An 18,395-nucleotide genomic window follows, 5' to 3' on the forward strand; every position below is an offset into this window, starting at 1 on the left:
AAAAGGAAAAGGAACTTAGACCTTTCTCTCTTGAATTAGTTATACATTTCGCTATTTTTTTAATAAGCACTTGAGTTCATCGCGCTCGTATATATACATATATATGCATTTTTTATTTTTGACCTCACAGGGTTGGAAATTATTTAATAATTACACCGCGTCACACGAGAATTTTTTTTCAAAATTTCTTTATAATAGTAGGTCAATTAGCGACCGTTTAAATAGCGGAATTAATAATAATCGAAGGGTCGAAAGTCGAACTGAACATCACGAAGATGCAGGGTGGTGAGACGACTTACCGTCTTCACTTACCTTGTGATAGATCTCTGTCATTTCTACGTTCCCCAATTACGTCGAGATACGCCGAGATTATTATTGTACTAATAGGTTATTAATTAACTATAGTTAAATTGTTGACTAGTCATTCGAAATTGTATAATTCGCTTTCAATATAGATTAAAGAAATTATATCTCATTTTTAAATGTATAACATGGCGGGATAGTTATATTTCAAATAAACATATAAAGTCGCTTATTCGTGATATTATTTGCTTTATTTAAGTTCAGATTTTAAATTGGCAAGATTCACTTTTTTTGTTTTTTTTTATTCAGTTTGGTAGGCAGATTTTTATAAGCAAATTTTCATAACTCGTGCTTTAGTAAAACGAGAAGGGTGTGGCGCCCCATTGTCACGATTTTTTGTGTCTGCGGTACTTCAAGGAATAAAAAAAACAGACGTAAACGTACGAAGTAAAAGGACAATGTGCCATTCGAATAGGTCGGTCTGTCGCTATTTCTTTTTTATTGCCGAGAAGTTGTCGGGAAATGGTAAATTCAACGTATAATGTTGGGGTAAATGTGGCTGCCGGGATATTACAAAAAAAATTTAAACTCCTTGGTGGAAAATTCTTTTTTGTTTGTTATTCAGACGCTTTACATTTTTAAGGAAATTTATGGTTTATCGTGATCGCAGATCTTTTGTTTACGTTGTGGTCATCTTACAGAAATTGTGGTATAAAGAAGCATGTAAGAAAGTTCTTCGTAACGGGATACGTAATTTTTATGTGTTATGATTGTGGTTGTGGTCTTTATTTGCCCATCATGTACAGAAAAGTGTTATTTAATTAACGTTGCAATTTTTCTTTATATTTTGTTATAAATAATATACCTTGGGTAGATTTCTTCCTTATGTTGTTGTTAGTAAAATTGTGAATTATATTACAAAAATTGTGGTTAAATTAAATTACATATTGACACTATAATTTACTTTAGATTTTCTGTAATTTTGTATGTTATAGGTTTAAATAGATATTTTCTTTACATTGTGGCCATCATTGGCGCATTGGGTTCAGTTTAATCAAGAGGCTTACGTTCTAATTTGATTTTTTTCTGTTACGAAATTCATATTATGTCTTATATTAAATTTGTATAGGTACGTTGTTACGTTATTGTTAAATTGATTTATTTTACATTGTGGTTTTTACTTTTACGTTGTGGTTTAATTAATTAATGTACTATCAGTTCATTTGTTTTTTATTTTTCATGTTATAAACAATGCTGTATTGTAGTTTCTGGTCTATTTGAGTGATGATGTTACGAAGTTTGTATTATGTCTTATATGTTACGAACTTTGGTGGATTTTCTTTTACGTTGCGGCCATTGTTTGCTCATTATTCACGGAAAGTGTATATTAAATTTGTATATATACGTTGTGACGTTATTGTTAAATGGATTTATTTTACATTGTGGTTTGTACTTTTACGTTGTGGTTTAATTAATTAATGTACTATCATGTTCATTTGTTTTCTATTTTTCATGTTATAAACAATGCTGTATTGTAGCTTCTGGTCTGTTTGAGTGATGACTTTGAAAAAAATCGTCGAGGAACAATTTAAAGGCTGGTCTTCAAAGACGGGTGAGATATTCGGTTTACTATTTTATTTATATCGCGTCGAGTATAATTTCGGGTATTTTTATGTTAATGGGAAGTCAATCCGGTACAAACAAGTCACATTAAGATTCTCGCCGGCGAATGCTGTACTATGCTTCCAATAAAAATAACAATTTAGCATTTCGGGCTTCCTGTTCTAAAAGATAAATGGCCCGTCGTCTCGGTGCTGTCTTGATGAAATATACGTTGAGAAAATAAAACCTAAGTGAATAAGTAAAGTGTTTGGCGTAAAAAAAGCGATTTTTAACCGACGATGAGTAAAAGAATATAAAATGCTGTTAAAACGAGACTAATTTTTCATTTGAAAAGACCAGACAGAATTTGACGAACGTCGCTTATATCGACTAATTACAAAAAAAGTAAGCGAAATTGGTCGAATGTTGTACTAATTGTCACGTATACTACATGAACAACCTGTTGATTTTTGAAATTAGTAGCGTTTAATGCAATTTCCACACATTTTTACAGCACGACTGCACGTAAAGCATTTAATAACAATTTAAAGGGTCCAAATAATTTTCTATTAAAAATAATCAATCAAAAATGAAGGGGGACATCACTGGAAACACAGAGACGTCATTAGGGAAATATTCCGTTACATGCATAATGTGCATAGGTATTTAAAAGGCTTAATCTCGCAAATCAACGTACAAATGTAATTTGAAAATTAAGGTTGAAACTAAACGAGGAACAGTTGGCAGTTTACCGCAAATACAGAAACTGGGACAAAACACTTGGACTACTGAAGAACCCCACGACTTTCGTGATTACACTTCCAAATTAAACGAATTTCAGATATATAAGGAACTTAGTCCGTGGAAAACAATGAATTTAAGTTTAATTTGTCAGGAATGCTTCACAACATTACGGACAGGAATAAATTGGGGACAACGAAATGATTTATATGTATATGGATCAACTTAATTAAGGCTTGAATTGCACCGGTCTCTTTAGCATTAACGAAATGATTTATATATTTAGTTTGCCTAACTTCTCTCTCTCTCTCAAACCACTTTTACTTGCGAACAAGGAATAAGATAAGGTATCTCGGCAAGAACTCGGCAAACATATTCAAACTTACTTGCTTAACTGTTATAAATTTATTTGACACGATTATTAATTTACGGCATTTTACAATTAAAAGAAAGGACCGAGCTGAACTGTTACCTGATAATCGCTTAGAAAAAGGGTCGAATTGTCATCTGGCCGGTCCAGGTAGTCGAAGTCTCGCTAATTGTGATTATGATAATATCTATAACAGATCAGGTAAACAGTTTTCTATGTTTTTATTTAAAAGAGGCTTCCCCGTAATTACTACAAAACTTAGAAGTTGATTTAGGCTTTCACGGCTGCTGTTTGAAGAAACTCTGGATTTCCGGATACTAACTGCGTCTTTTTGATGAAACCGTTTGACAGAACATGGTGGCGTCAAAAGTATTCGACGTTTTGTTTCCTGGACATCTGAACAGCACCAGCGTTGGAGATCCTTCCTAGGACAATGTAAGTTCCTAGAGATATTCCTTGTAATACGAGACGATTTTTTGACGCTACCTTGATCCCTCATGGGGACTTCATCAAAAAGACGCGGTTAGAATACCGAAATCCAGTTTCTAACCACGAAACTTGTTTACCGGGGACATTTGTGGGCACTATAACGTGAGGCAGGTCCAGTTTCGTGTTGATACTTTTCATAAATTCCATTGTCGACATCTTAAAGCTTTTTATTTTGGTAATACAATCAATAATACACATAACTATGTCAAATATTCACACTGTTTTCTAACATGCATCCATAAATATAATTATTAACGAACCCCATCAAAGGGAACGGTGACGAGTACCAATTCGTGCACCGTTTTATCTACCTGATACTTTGGGGTGCCTGTTTGACCCCGTCCAAAAATGTGAAGTACACTAAAACATTTATTCGGTGATGAGAATGTGTAATAAATGAAGAATAAAAATTAAATTGCTGTGAAGGCATAATTCATAATAGCCTTGCACATGAGTTGAGTAAGGAGATTAAAAGGATTACCATTAGTTCATGATATATGCTGAAACTTATTGACACTTAAATGCCATGAAAGAATGTGGTTGAATGCTGATCATGTTATCTACCTTCAATTTCCATTTGATACATAATAATGTTATTCTTTTAATTATCATATCGAATTTCTGATAGTCCATTTACTTATATCAGTAATAATTCGAGCGAGTCATTATGTTAACAATTTTTGTATGTAAGAGTAATTTAATCTGAACGTTATCACTTCGTGTGGTTAAACAGGAGGTGCATTATTGTATAATGGTTTATTTTATAAACTTAACTAAGGTATAGGCCCTTTAAGATTTTTTACTGCAATTTCTTCATAATGTGAAACGAATTCTCCATTAAAACAATACACAATTTATCACTACACTAATGCAGTTAGTGAGTAAACTTAAATACATGCTCACTTGTTAGGCACTCTTTAGCATTGATAAATTTAATTTTCATCAAGTAATTATAAGTTAAAACTTAATTTAATTATTTGTTGTACGGAGTTTCTTCATGTCTCTTGCATGAACCGAAATTGCTCTGTGATTATTTTAATAATACAACTTCATACGCATTATACCGCATGTCACATACAATAGCTCATTACGGTGCCATACAGATAATCGAAAAGCTTAATAAGCCTGGCAGGGTTTCTAAAAGTAATTAGTATTGATACCGGGGGGGCACAGTTGTTAGAATTGTTAGTTTCAGAACCACGAAATACTTTGATAAAGGATTTAGATAGGAACTAGCGACAATAAATTCTGTCAATTGTATTGTAATTATTTCCGGAAATATCTTGTTATAAGTTTAATAGGTTTACCTCTTAAAATAATAATTTAAATAAATATAAATGTGGTTTTGTTTTTTGGCTTGTAATAGCTAAGAAATATGATATTTAGAACGTAATTTAAAATCTCATTATGAAAATTTTTAAAAGAATTTTCAACGTTCTTTAACTTTCTTCATAACGCAAGGGAAGCAGTTTTATCGAAAAACGATTAGAAGTAAAATACATCTGACTGAATTGTCTAAGTGGTTCGAGGATTGGTTTTTTGTGGCCAACTCGAAATGCTCTTGAGGAAAATGATTTATCAAAACCCAATCGAACAAACTTGCCGGACACTTACATAAATATCTTCTTCTTTATGAATAGATACTTTGTTCATTCCAGTTATTACTCAATAATTTAAATTCACCTGTTTACACATAAAAATCGGCTTTAATACGTTGCCTATTGTACACACCTAAATTAAAAAGTTAAAAACGGGAATCATCCCCTAAATTTCTACATTCAGAAGTGGTATATTATTTTTTTATTAAAGTGGGATAACATGGACGTTGAGTGCGACGGAAAAGAAAAGGTTAGAAGCGTTCGAAATGTGGTGTTACAGGTGAATGATGAGGATACCGTGGATAGAGAAGGTTAGAAATGAAGAGATATTAGAAAGAAGTAGACCTAGATTAAATTACAAATATTTAAGGATGTGGGTTGTTCTAGTTTTAGGGAAATGCGAAAATTAGCCCAGGATAGGAAAGAGTGGAGATGGTTGTCTAACCAGTCTTAGGACTAACGACCTTATGATGATGATGATGACGTGGGATAACTGGACAACCCAAAAAAAAAAACAGTTTCTTCAAAGTAATAACATGTGACTTGTGACCTTTCTGTGTTATCTGTGAGGTTCAGGGCTATAGCCCCCTAAGCCTAAACCAACTCTTAAGACATTTTAGTTCTTAAAAATCTTTAAGTTTGCTTATCGCTATTCTTATTCTATCACCGAAGTTATACGTATTGTAATTTTTGTATGTTTTGTTTTCTTTATACGCATAAAGAAGAGATAAAGAGCAAACAGTCCCTCGTCTGTTTTGAATAGAAGGCTGAGCAGATGTGGTAATCTTAACCGCAAAAACCGTGAAAGCTGGCCATGCGGTTGAGCACTATTGATAAACTGTGTTGCGATAACGCTCTGCACTGCAACATCATGCCAAGCAGGAATTACATTAAACCAAATCGCATCTCGACCCGGTCTAACTCCGATTCGAATCGTTCATTTGACAAATTTATGTAATTTACATCATTCATTAAATTCCGGTTCCAAAGCACCACAAATACAAAAGAGCAGCACAAACCATAACTCCTACCCCAACCACAATCGACAAAATATTTAACTAAGAATAAAAAGCATCTTACGGTTAGTGTTAATAAGAACAAGAAGCATACGGAAAATACGATTTTTTATTGTAACCAAATCAGTAGCTCAAAGATGAATTGAAACAAGTAATATTGAAACATGCGTTCATTTATATATTCAACAAACTTTTCTTTCGAAGAAAAAACATAGTATGGAACCTTAGTATGCGAGTTGAACTCGTATTTAACCTTTTTTGGAATTCCAAATGGGGTGAAAATGATCGTTCGTTAGTTCGTTTCAGATTTTAAGTGCATTTACAGCGAACGTAAAACGTGGAATTTACGATCGGGTCGTTTCAAATAAAGATATCTAATCGTAATTTTATGGGGAATTCGACTTTGGGGTTTACGTAGTCTACATCTTGTTACACTAAGAAATAAATACTTCAAAAGTTGTAATTGTATTATTCTACAATAGGTATTTTACGAATTTGGAAAGAAACAATTAAAAAGAAATACAGTATGTAACTGTTTTATTCATTAAAGATTTCATTTTCAAAATTTTACTATGACATAATTGAGAGATTTGAGCGGTTCTTACGTAAAAGGGCACGCAACTTATTGAATTAAGAAGTCCATAATGGCAGCCCGAGTATTAAATCTATACAATGATTCCTTTCACCGAAGGCTGAAGAATATTAGTGGATATTGAATTCGCTTTCGTAGCGAATCTGTCATATTCCTGTGTGATCCTAAAACTTTGACAAAAAGGGAAAAAAGGAGAAGCGGAAAAAGAATTTCAACAGTCTCGGTGCTGTATTATCCCTGTAATTCCCGGACTTTTTCACATGATTTCATTTGATACTTTTAAAACTTTTCTGTCCCTTTTATTCGTACGAATTCACAACACCGCAACCCACAACCCACAACCCCTGAGAACCCTGTATTATACGTACTTCTTTATTATTGATTGAGATGAGATTTTCAAATTGTTCTGAGATAATATCACGAAAAGTTGACCTTTCTTGGGATATAAAGGAATGGAATTTTGCGTTAAAACTTAGCTCCACCACTCGGACATTCTAGAACGTTCTCGATTCTTCCGGTCCAGTTCACTCTAGAATATTCTAGCCGAGGACAACGCTATAGAAACGTCCAAGAATGTTCTAGTACATTCTCACTTATTCTAAACCCTGGGTTCGGTGCGCAGCAGTCGATCCACAAATACGGCCACACACATACGGTCTATTAAATTTTTTGTCTATATTGATTACGTCGTGGCTTCTTCGAAAAATATCGTTTGATGAAGGCAAAATAAATTTTTTTGAAAAGTTAGAGCAGTTTAAAATTGCGAAAGTCTCTGTGTGGATTTTGTAGAGAAGTTTGGCTTTTTAGGCAGCTTATAAGAGGCGAATTTCGCACGTATGCCATCTAAAATTAAACGCTTAGAGATGTTTGCACATCTGAATATCGATTGTCGGTCCTAGGCGAGACTGTTGACTAAATCCACTTCTTTATTCGTTATTATCGTCGATGTTTTTTGCAGAGCACTGCAAAATTTGCTGCGATCAAACAAAAAGAAATCGGGCTGGAAAAAGGCTGTCAGGCGGTTTGCATAGGCGTTCTTTTGTCGATATCTTCTGGACAAACGCCATGGAATGTCCAGAGAATCTGCATATCACGATCCTAATGGCGAAGTATGTTATCGTTTTTGTAAATGACGTACAAAACCATTAATTTTCGACTAAATAATCGTCTAGTGGATGGATAATTTTTTATTGAAAATGAAACAGGAAATAGGTATAACATCTAATATATCATTTTGTAGGGAAGTAACGATTATTCTATTGATTTTATTTGTAGTTTAAAAGTTTATTTAACATTATTCGCAGCGTAGTGCAGAGTAATAAAAATTTACTAGATTTATTGTACTTTTTTTACCAAACTATTGTGATAAATAGTCAACTTGATATTAAATATGGTTTAACAACATCTAGAGAGACCTTAAAGTCTGGGTTCCGAACCAAGGGATTAATCCTTCGGCTTATGAACATATCTACTTTCTGACTTTTGCATACTTTTTTTTCTGGCCTTAATAGTAAGTAAGTAAGTTGGGCAATGTCAAACAAACAAAAAATTGCCAAATTTTATGTTTAATATCTACTACCAGTGACGTTATTTGTTCCTATGTCTGGAAAATACATGGTTGAAATATAGAGACAAACAAATTTTCTTTTTTTCTATATTTTACTATTTTGTTTGCTAAACGGTCAGTTTCTTTCATGACAAGTTCGCATGTAGGACAGAAAACTTCAGCATTTAAGACAATTATTGTGTGGGTGGTTTTGATGATTGTGATACGGTTTTAACTTTGCAAACTTGTGGCCAAAGTGGCATATTGAAATAGAAATGTATTGCTATACACGCAAAACCTCTGCAATCCTCTGCATGTATTTATCCGTGTTATACGTACATGTATATTGTGTACATCTACCACATATAAATGGCTAGGGTAGGCAAAGCTTTGTCAGGAAATGTGTCGGCGAAAATACCGAATACTCCATATACATATATGTTTGTATGTATACGATGAAAGTAACAAGATAGCTTTACCCATCCCGGTTCAAAAGCTATCTGCAAAATGAAAAGGTGACACCACTTGTGTTTCCTGTGGGTACACACCATGTACAGTGTGTATCAAACGTATAGGAGCCTCTTTTTATTTTACTCATATTTTTAGAAAAAAGATTAAATATTTAAAATTTGAAAAACCGTGGTGGTATTGCTAGATTAACCACGTAATAAATGCTACGGTACAACTCTGTACAGCATTGGTGTCGAGAAGCTTATTAAATTTTTTACAGTATCGAAGTTGGTGTTTGATTAATTATATCACAGAATGTTCCATAAAATTCTAGTAGCCCATTTTATCTCACCACCTAATGGTTTAAATTTTCAAATATCCTTCCTTACTCCTTGTATAAATCTTAAAGAAAACTTTTACTACATTCTAAATGGGTATAAATAGGTAAAATTTTCTGACCGAGTCGGTGTATTTAACAAAACTCATGCCCCCGAACTCTTTAAGGTCAATAAGTCCCTGCGTAAGATAAATAAATAATTATTATTATAATTATCCACCGACAGTACATTCTCTTCGGTTAGTCAGTGATCGAAAAGAAAATTTTCCTCACGTTGCCACATCCTCTCTGCACACCGGATTTAGCCCCGAGGGACTTCCCACAAATAAACTCCCAACTCCGGGGTAGGAACTCATCATGGCGGCGTAGAAGAGGTTAAAGCATATGTGAGGACGGTTGTGGACTCTATTTCATTAGTTTTTATTTACGAAATCCTGGAATTCATTTGCGACACACTTAAATTTGTTGGATAACAAAATATTTCAGTTACTTTAATTACTTATTTTAGTTTTTACTATTTTTGTTTCTTTTGTTGCCCATCAGAATATACATCCCGTAAGTCTATTTAGTATTTATTTGTATCACTAACAATTTTTTTTTACTTATTATTTGACTTTTGTTTTTAAACTTTTTGGTAAGAAGGAGAACGTGTTGGAAAGCATGTCTGTACTTCACGATTCAATACGAATGGGGTGGGGGGGTGTTAGTTCTTTGCGAGTGATTTAGTAGTGCGCTGAAATCAGTTGAAAAAGTTTGCAGAACTTGGTATCATTTAATGACGTCCGTTTGATGTGTTGAACCACTTGAAAGTTGTCTTCCTCGACTGTCTATCGAAGTGTTTTCGTAGGGGTAGCAGTCACGACAGTGTCTCTAAATGGCTTTAGTACAACGACCACGATCCACCTTTGTATGAGGACATCATCTGTTATATTAGAGGGCTTTTCCACACGCTTGTACTACAGCATCGTCTTCAAAGGAATCGATATGAAAGTAGTGCTCATGGTGTGTTTTAAGCATTTAAGGAGATCGAACTTACTCTATAGAAATGCATGTACTCGAGCAGTAATAATCATGTTTCATACAGAACGGGAAAACACTAGCACTTCGTAATGGTACTTGTAAGACAGAGTAAATAGATATACATATACCCATAACAACAACTTCAACTCATTCAAAATGCATATATGACAATTATGAAATCACAATAGTCAGCGTTTTCTAAAAGGAAAAAAAACTGGGTCAAAATTGTGTCTCATAAAGTCTAACAATTAGTAAAATGTGCAAAAACCCCTCGACATAAAAACAACCAGCAGACCATTTAGTAATATAATACTACTGCACTCACTACAAGAAAAGTTCTATTTCATAGTTGTAATAAGGGAAAATTCATAGCAAAATGGTTTTAAAGTTTGTACTTACTTACTATTATACAACTGATTTTACTTTATAAGAAATACTCCAAGAAAGTTTCAAACTAATACGATTCGAAGCAGTTTAGTTCGGAAATAACTTCTTCAAGTGTTGCAAAGCATTCCAAAACTTACTTACAATTAGTTTACAACTGACTCATTGAAAGAATAAATTTAGTGAACAATATCTTTTAGAATATTCAATCAAATTTAAATATCGACGTAATAAAATACCGCATTAGTTATTTAGATTATCATTCCCTTATACATATAAATGATGAGACATATTTCTCGTGGAATACCTACTCTAACGGATAAGTTCGTAGAGTAAAAGGAAGAAAAAGAAAAACGGATGAACACAAGCCGAGCAAGAATCGATTTCAAATATCCGGTTGTTCTACCACAACCATTTAAAACCATATTACTTTGCAAGAATGATAACAATGATTGTATGTATAATACGTTCAGATTAATACTTTGAATTTCATAAAAAATTAGTTTTGTAGTACTTTTATTAGTGAATGTTAAGATGCACTGGTATATGGCGATATTCACTAATTTCTCGATAGTCTATTTGGTAAAACCTTATGGTCTTGCTCAAAATCGCAAACCTATGTCGGATTTCATAAAGAAGACGCTGTTCTTTACAAATCGGGTGGGCTCATGGGAGCCCCATGCTCCCAACTAAAGGTTAATTGAGGAGTAACTGCAAGAAGTGGATTCAGAGTATATTCCTTTTATTAAGAGAATATGTGGTGTATAATCAGGTAGAGATAACAATAATAAATTTAAAATAATCTAGTGGCGGATCTTGGTAATCTTCTCAAAAAAAATATCAAGCTATAAAATTCCTAAATAACGCATAATTTTCAATTTTCTTAAGAAATCTTTGATTGAGATACGGAGACATTTGCGGGGACCCTTGAATCGGAAGCCTCATGCAAAGTGTATCGCTTACATCACCTTCCAAATCTGAAATTTTATTAAAAAGTGATCGAAACTAGAAGTCATTTCCTTCGATTACATGAAAACACATTTTCATCGAAACAAAAAAAATTCGCTACATTTGGAGATAATGGGATATTTCCAAAAGTTTTCTTCGTTTCTGAATTTAAAGAATGTAAAGATACAATGTAATTTTTGAAACGCTTTATTTTCTATATGAACGATGGAAAATGTTCATCAACCAAGTACTTACCACCATTTAAATATGAGCATTTTTCATCATAATCCGTTGAGAAAAATTGGGATCGCCTCTAGTTGGCTTTGTGATCCATCATTATTATTGATTAGTGATTACCTAGCAGATATTGCTGATTGCATTACTGATTTTGATATTAATAAGCAATTTTTATGACTATTTATTTTAACAATTTGTGACTTCATTTTATATTAATAGTCATAATTTCAGTGATAATGACAAATCGTTTTTGGTAATTTGGATAATAATTATAATCGCAACACATGAAACTGGATAATTATGTCTTTATGAAATCTTAAAAGAAAGATATTTAATCGTTGTTTTAAAGATACGTATGAAAGAAAGTTTCCAATGAACATAACTTTCGTTAACTGCTCAGCTAAGCTATTTTTAAGCGGAATTTTGTTAAGACTTACTACATTGTAATTATTATCTGGGTTCATATTTTTCCTTCATATTCCAAAAAGGCTATAAAATCGTTTATATAAGTCGTAAAACTTAAGTACTTTGCATTTTGTTAACATGCATACGTGTGTAAAATATAATCTTTATGATAGATGCACATTAATGTGTCACAAAAGAAAACGATATCGGAAAAAAGGACAATTCTTGTGCTTTTTAAAATATTAACTAGTACCTAGTTCCAAATGTGTATGTACTTTTAATTTGTGTCACGGCTAAATGGTCGATTTTGCAATTAAGTCCGTTCAGATGAAAATTTTAATCGTTTAAAAAGTATATATGTGGGATATTTTGGAATTCGCTACCAGAGGTAGATTACATGGTGAGAGTATTTGATGGACCAGGCGTGAGACTGCATCATAACGGCTTATTCCAAATGTTCCCCTCTGAAGAACTCGTGTAACGTCACCCTCTTGTCAACAGCTTCACTCTGGCGCGTCGATCGCGTTTCCAGCGGCGCATCAACCTAGTCGACGGTGGTTAAATGAAATTAGGGGTTTATGAGATTTACATTATTATTATNAAAGAAACCAGGTATGTATTAATTGTAAAAAATAAGAGGCGGAATTGGGTTTTTTCAAAGATACACCTATTTGTTTAAATATTATCGCAAATACTACACTCATTAGTTCAATTAAGTTTTAGCAAAGTTAGATTTGTTCTATAGTAAGTATATAATTACGCTAAAAAAAATGCATTTTTATACCAGACAGAAAATCCCTGGGTCAAGACGAATTGCTTCTTTTTTTGAAGGGGTAAAACTGCTCATAAATTGTAGCAGTTTATATTTTTACAAATTAAAAAACTATAAAATGAAATATATACTTTAAATCAGTTTTTTCATGTTTCTATGTTTTTCTCAGTAAATTCAAAATGCAAGAAGTATTTACGTGATAATCCAGGTATGCAGAAAGAATTCCAACAACAATAATATTAGTAATTTATTAGATGTTAATAAACTTTTTTACGAGCTTTCGTCAGGACAACGACTGACCCCTTCAGGTAATACAAAGACACAAGTTGACCATTAACGGTAATGTTGGTTGTTTTTTCGAATGATTCGTACAACTTTGTATTACCTGAAGAGGTCAGCCGCTATGCTGACGAAAGCTCGTAAAAAAGTTTATTAACATCTAATAAATTACCAATATTACCTTTATTGGACCTTTTTCTACAAAGTTGATGCTGGAATAAAACTAATTGGCAACTTATGTATACGTATAACTTATGACGTAAATTAAAAAAGTATTCAAGCACAAAGAAAACGGACAGACAGACACACGAGTGATCCTACAAGTGCTCCGTTGTTCATTTAGACGTATGGAACCCTAAAAATAACTACATTTAAAAAAATTGTAATAGAGTAAAAGCTCTTTATTCGTTCGGGGTATACGTTCCATAAATATGCCGCGAATACAAAAACCGTGGATATGGAATGACATAATTAGTAGGGAATCATAGGGGATACGTTCTAAGGTTCCACAATAAAATCAATATGTATCAAAATAAAATCAATGTATTGATAAATTCGCAATTAAATTTAATCGTTATAATCAGCTTTAGGTAAGAGTTTAATGCTGATACGTTGAAAAATAACACCGAATCCTTGTAACGTACCAACTGTACATACTCAAAAGATGCTGATACATTAAGGGGATTCAGCAATACACGCGCCGTAGTGTAAAAACATGCTCGTCGGTTCTAGATATCATGAGTTTAATATTTGGAACAGAGGTTTGAAATTTTGTAGTAAGATAGATAAAGCTTTGTTCTAAAGCTTGTCGGATGCCATTATTTAATTTCTATTGATAATACGTGTTTTTAATGACCGTATTATTGAAAACCAAAAACGTACCGAGTTAGTGTGAACCTTTGACTGTTACCATACAAAAAGTTAAATATTTATCTCGCAGCGTTAAATCACAATGTTTAGAATAGAAACCCATGTTTTTGGAAAAATAGGCACGAGCGGCCTATTGCGGTCAATCTCCTTAATAAATGACACCGATTGCAACCAGTAATACTAACATTTTTAACTGCTAATACAGGAACTGGGTTGCAATTTTTTCACCCGCGAATAATGAAAACGCGAATAAGGAAATCGTAAAGAAGGAACTTTTACTGTAATGCCACTTTAGTTTCAAAAAGTAATTGTGTGCTTAGTTTCATGACTTAAATAGCTAAGTCTACATTTGGAACTGCTCAATTTTGATCACTAAATTGTTTCTGGATTCATTTCTGGCTATCTGACACTGATGCAGCATTGCGACATCAACAGAAGACGATATCTGTTCTGTTTCCTAACAAGAAGTAGAAGTGAAAGCATATTATCCACGTTAGTGAACAATTATCTTAATGAATTTGTTAACTTGTTACATTACGATCCCTCACCTTTACGTTTTAATATTCACGGATTAAAGCGACTTAATTTTGTTACGTGATCACGCGAACTCGAATAATCGTACGTGCAGATTGCCTTATGTACAGGCAAAATAACTACATGTGTAAGCGCTACACTTCCAACGAATGTATCAAAATCTGTCACGTATACACACATATATATAGCCACTGTATATTGGTATCAAATTTAAAGTCCGCCACCAACTGATATGCATATTGTTCGGGGAAATACTTACATAGGTACACATGCGGTTGACTAATAGTAAAATTTGAAATTACTAAACGCATTGCAAATAATTATCTATTCTCAAATAGTTTACTCTTTAAAATCAATTTCGTTGGTTTACTCTTTTCAATCAATTTCGTAATCATCGTTTCTCAACCAGGGGATTACGTTGATGAATATAGGGGGCCGAAATGTGTGCAGTAAATACCACAAACTTTTATTAAAGTATTTTTAATTTAAAACAAAAAAATTAAATATTATCGTCACATGATAAAGCCAAAGTTATTTGAAATAATAATTTAATGCAAGCTTTTCATTCAAATTATTTTCAGTTTGCTTTAGTAGATTTTAACAATAAATATAAAAAAAAGAAACTACTACCATTTGAAAAACGGGATCTACAAGAATGTCTTCCGAGTATTGTTTGTTCCTAGTAAGAACAGCAATAAAGTTAAAAACCTTACCTAACCTAACAATCTACCAACCTAATCAATTACATCAATTTTTTGTTTTCACAAAATTCAATTTTAATGGCCAAAATCAAACAGAAGCAGCAATATTTCGTTATAACATATATATAGAGTTGTTCGGGGGTCAAGATCTACCACTGGGACATGCCATAACTGCAATCTTGTCTATACATTTTTTTTTTTTAAGAAAATCTATTGACGAACGAAAAAGAAGTATAGCGATAGGTATCAGTTTTTTCAATACTTCCTCCAATACTTAGACTTCCATTTTTACATTGCCAAACTTTATCTAAATCTTGAGTAAAAATAATGTAGTGAGGGTGTCGTAACCTCGTTTTACTAAACTTCGTGGCTATTTAGTGGGCCCCGACACTAGAAAAATTGAGAAAAGATGTTCTAGACAAACGAAACATTATGAATTGTTTGCTATTTGATGAATTGCATTGAATTTGATATCAATGTAGAACTAATTGAATGTGGGAGGATTATGGTAAAGTAGCACATTGATATCAATCTTTGGTGACATCGTAGTAGAAATACTATAGTTTGTTCTGTTCTAACTGTCTTGTAGTTTGTTCTCAGGCATGACTAGAATCTATTAGTTTGGCTACTTCTCGGCCGCTATTCCAAACATTGCATCTGTTTACTTTATGGCATTTCTAATAACACGTTTTCAAACAGCAGCGTAAAACAGTGGTAACAGTGCACGTTTTCGTTGGAATACTTATTATACCTACCTACCTTCGTTCGTCGACAAGTTATTTAAAACTTTCTATGAAATGCAATAAAACTGCTGACGTTGTAGTAGTACACTTATAAAAGACGCAAACGAAACTGCTCTGCTTGTCTTTTATGTATTCCTCTGTCCCTTTTCCGTAACATAAAACTTGAACTTAAAGTTTGACCTATCTGTAATAAAGCACAAACTTTAAGTTCTTAAGATACTTTTTAGAGATTCTTTCTGTCTGCAAAAACTTTATTTATTATCTGTTAGAACATTTTGAGTACCACCACTAAGGGAAGGCGCCGTTTTAAAAACGTCAAATACAAGATATCTAAGTAATAAAAGGGGGGTAGGTAACTGGGGTGGTGATAGTGAAAAGATCAATTCTTGTAAGTATTCAAATTATTAACTACAGAAGACACTGTAGTAAAGGAATTAATAAACAAACTAAAAAGAGACTCGCCCTAATTGCCATAAACCGGACACGTGTTTCGTCTACTTCTCATGTGAGCATTATCCACCCAAGACACGAAACACGTGTCCGCACTGAACAAGTTTTGTGGTAATTAGGGTGAGTCTTTTGTTGGTTTATTTATTCATTAATAGAAATGCAACTTTACTAAGACATAATAGCCCTTAGGTTTGACATAGTGTTAAATTGGTTAGACTATTACGCATTGATCCATGCATAGAAAAAATCAATTGATAATTTATGTTAGGAAAAGCCATTTATTTATAAATTCTAATAATTTAAGTATATACAGGTGTTTTAAATCAAAAGTTCGTCAGTACTGAGAGGAAGACGCAATAATTAGCTTTATGACAGAAATACGCATTTAGTTTCTAATGTCATTTCGGCGCGTTTTGGCAGAGAAAGACACAGCGTTGTCTTTGCCCTTTTGAACTCGGTTCTTTAGTGGAATAATATCTTGGAAATGCCGCAGAGACAGTGCTATATTTCTAGTCTTAACTAGAGTCAAATAAACGGTGGGAATGTGGAAACTCTTGCACAAAAGATAAATTCGCCCATTCGGAAGTGAACATTGCACATACCATTCGACTTGTATGTTTGCAGATACGTGTAGTTCGTACTTTACGTATAAGTAAAGTTATATTAAGTATATATATACATACATACATGGTGTTTCACAGAAATCCATAATAATTTTGGTTTTATTGAAGGTTGTTAGTTGCTTTGGGTATTGAAACTGATTGATCTTTATAATTAAATTCATTTCAATTCCCCCGTTAGGTATATCAAAAGTAGCCACAAAACTTTATTGGAAACCGAAATGTATAAATTTTTAATTAAATTTTCAAATTCTTAATTTATTTATAAATTGTTGAAGGTTAAAACTAGCTCATCATAATTAAAAGAAATAAAAGCACTAAAAGTAACATCTTCATCTTTAACTTCATCCCATTTTATGATATTTAACATTGATTTCCAAAAAAACTGCAGTGTCGAATAAAATTCTATTCTTTTACGAATATTGGAACTATAGAGATGAAAGAGCTGAGTGAAAATTTCCTTAAAATATAGCATGGAATCTCAAAGTTTGCTAAAAATATACCTACATATTCGTTTAAAATAAGAATATGACGGGAAGTTAGACAGCCGTGAAATTATTTTAGTTACGAGTATATTCAAAAACTTTTAGAAAATCTGCTTTCCAGACTTTTGTTTAAAAGTTTCGGAGAATCGCCCTGTATAATGTATAAGTACAAGTATGCACACACATAGAAACAAGAGTATAAGTCGCGAAGGTAAGACCGACAGGAGAGACAAGTTTACTTTAGAACGAACACATGCCGTTCTATTTCTATACCTAAAGTCAGAGGGTGTTGAATTTAAGTTTAAGAAAAACAACCGATTCTGAATCACGGTGTAAATTAAACATTTCGTTGCCTGATCTCTATAACAAGAGAGGGCATAAAAAAAGAATACCCTAACAGATGTGTTTTGCTCCTTGAGGTTGTGCTAATATTATCCTTTCACACCTACACATTTTTTCTCGTTGTTCTAATCAAAACCGATTGAAGCGCTTTTAAATGTTGTATGCGCCCTGATTGCTAATTCGGAAACTGTAAACTTTAAAGTCTAAAGCTCAAGCTTTTGGAAAAAGAAATTGCCTTCAGCTATTATACTTTTTCTCTTGTTACAGGATCTGAGCTCAACGATCACAGACCAGGTCCATATCTAGAGATCCTTCTTCTAACAGAGTGGCTGGCGTGGCTTTGGTAAGTGACTTAATATCAATTTATTGTTACGAAAGTCCTTTTGATATAACACAATAGACAATAGACCGTTGATTGTAGCGATACGAGCGTCTAAACAGGTTTAAAATAAAAATAAAAGACACGTTGTGATTCATTTATTTTCATGCTTTCTGATCAAAAATTTGCAGTTGGTAATTGAATAAAGCCGGTTTAAAGCGTTAAACACCTACGCGAGTAAC

The 18,395-nt window shown here is 33.0% G+C and overlaps 1 long non-coding RNA gene across 1 annotated transcript in view; it reads left to right on the forward strand.

Annotated features, from left to right (window-relative positions):
* Positions 1-18,177, forward strand: part of LOC112905409 — a 69,336-nt gene extending 51,159 nt beyond the window's left edge. Inside the window, exon 3 of the long non-coding RNA XR_003231758.1 lies at positions 18,102-18,177. This is a non-coding gene — a long non-coding RNA (uncharacterized LOC112905409). The remainder of the gene's footprint in view (positions 1-18,101) is intronic.
* Positions 18,178-18,395: the final 218 nt, after the last annotated feature.

The sequence above is a fragment of the Agrilus planipennis genome, unplaced genomic scaffold, assembly GCF_000699045.2.
Source record: "Agrilus planipennis isolate EAB-ADULT unplaced genomic scaffold, Apla_2.0 scaffold15, whole genome shotgun sequence".
In the NCBI taxonomy this organism is placed as follows: Eukaryota; Metazoa; Arthropoda; class Insecta; order Coleoptera; family Buprestidae; genus Agrilus; species Agrilus planipennis.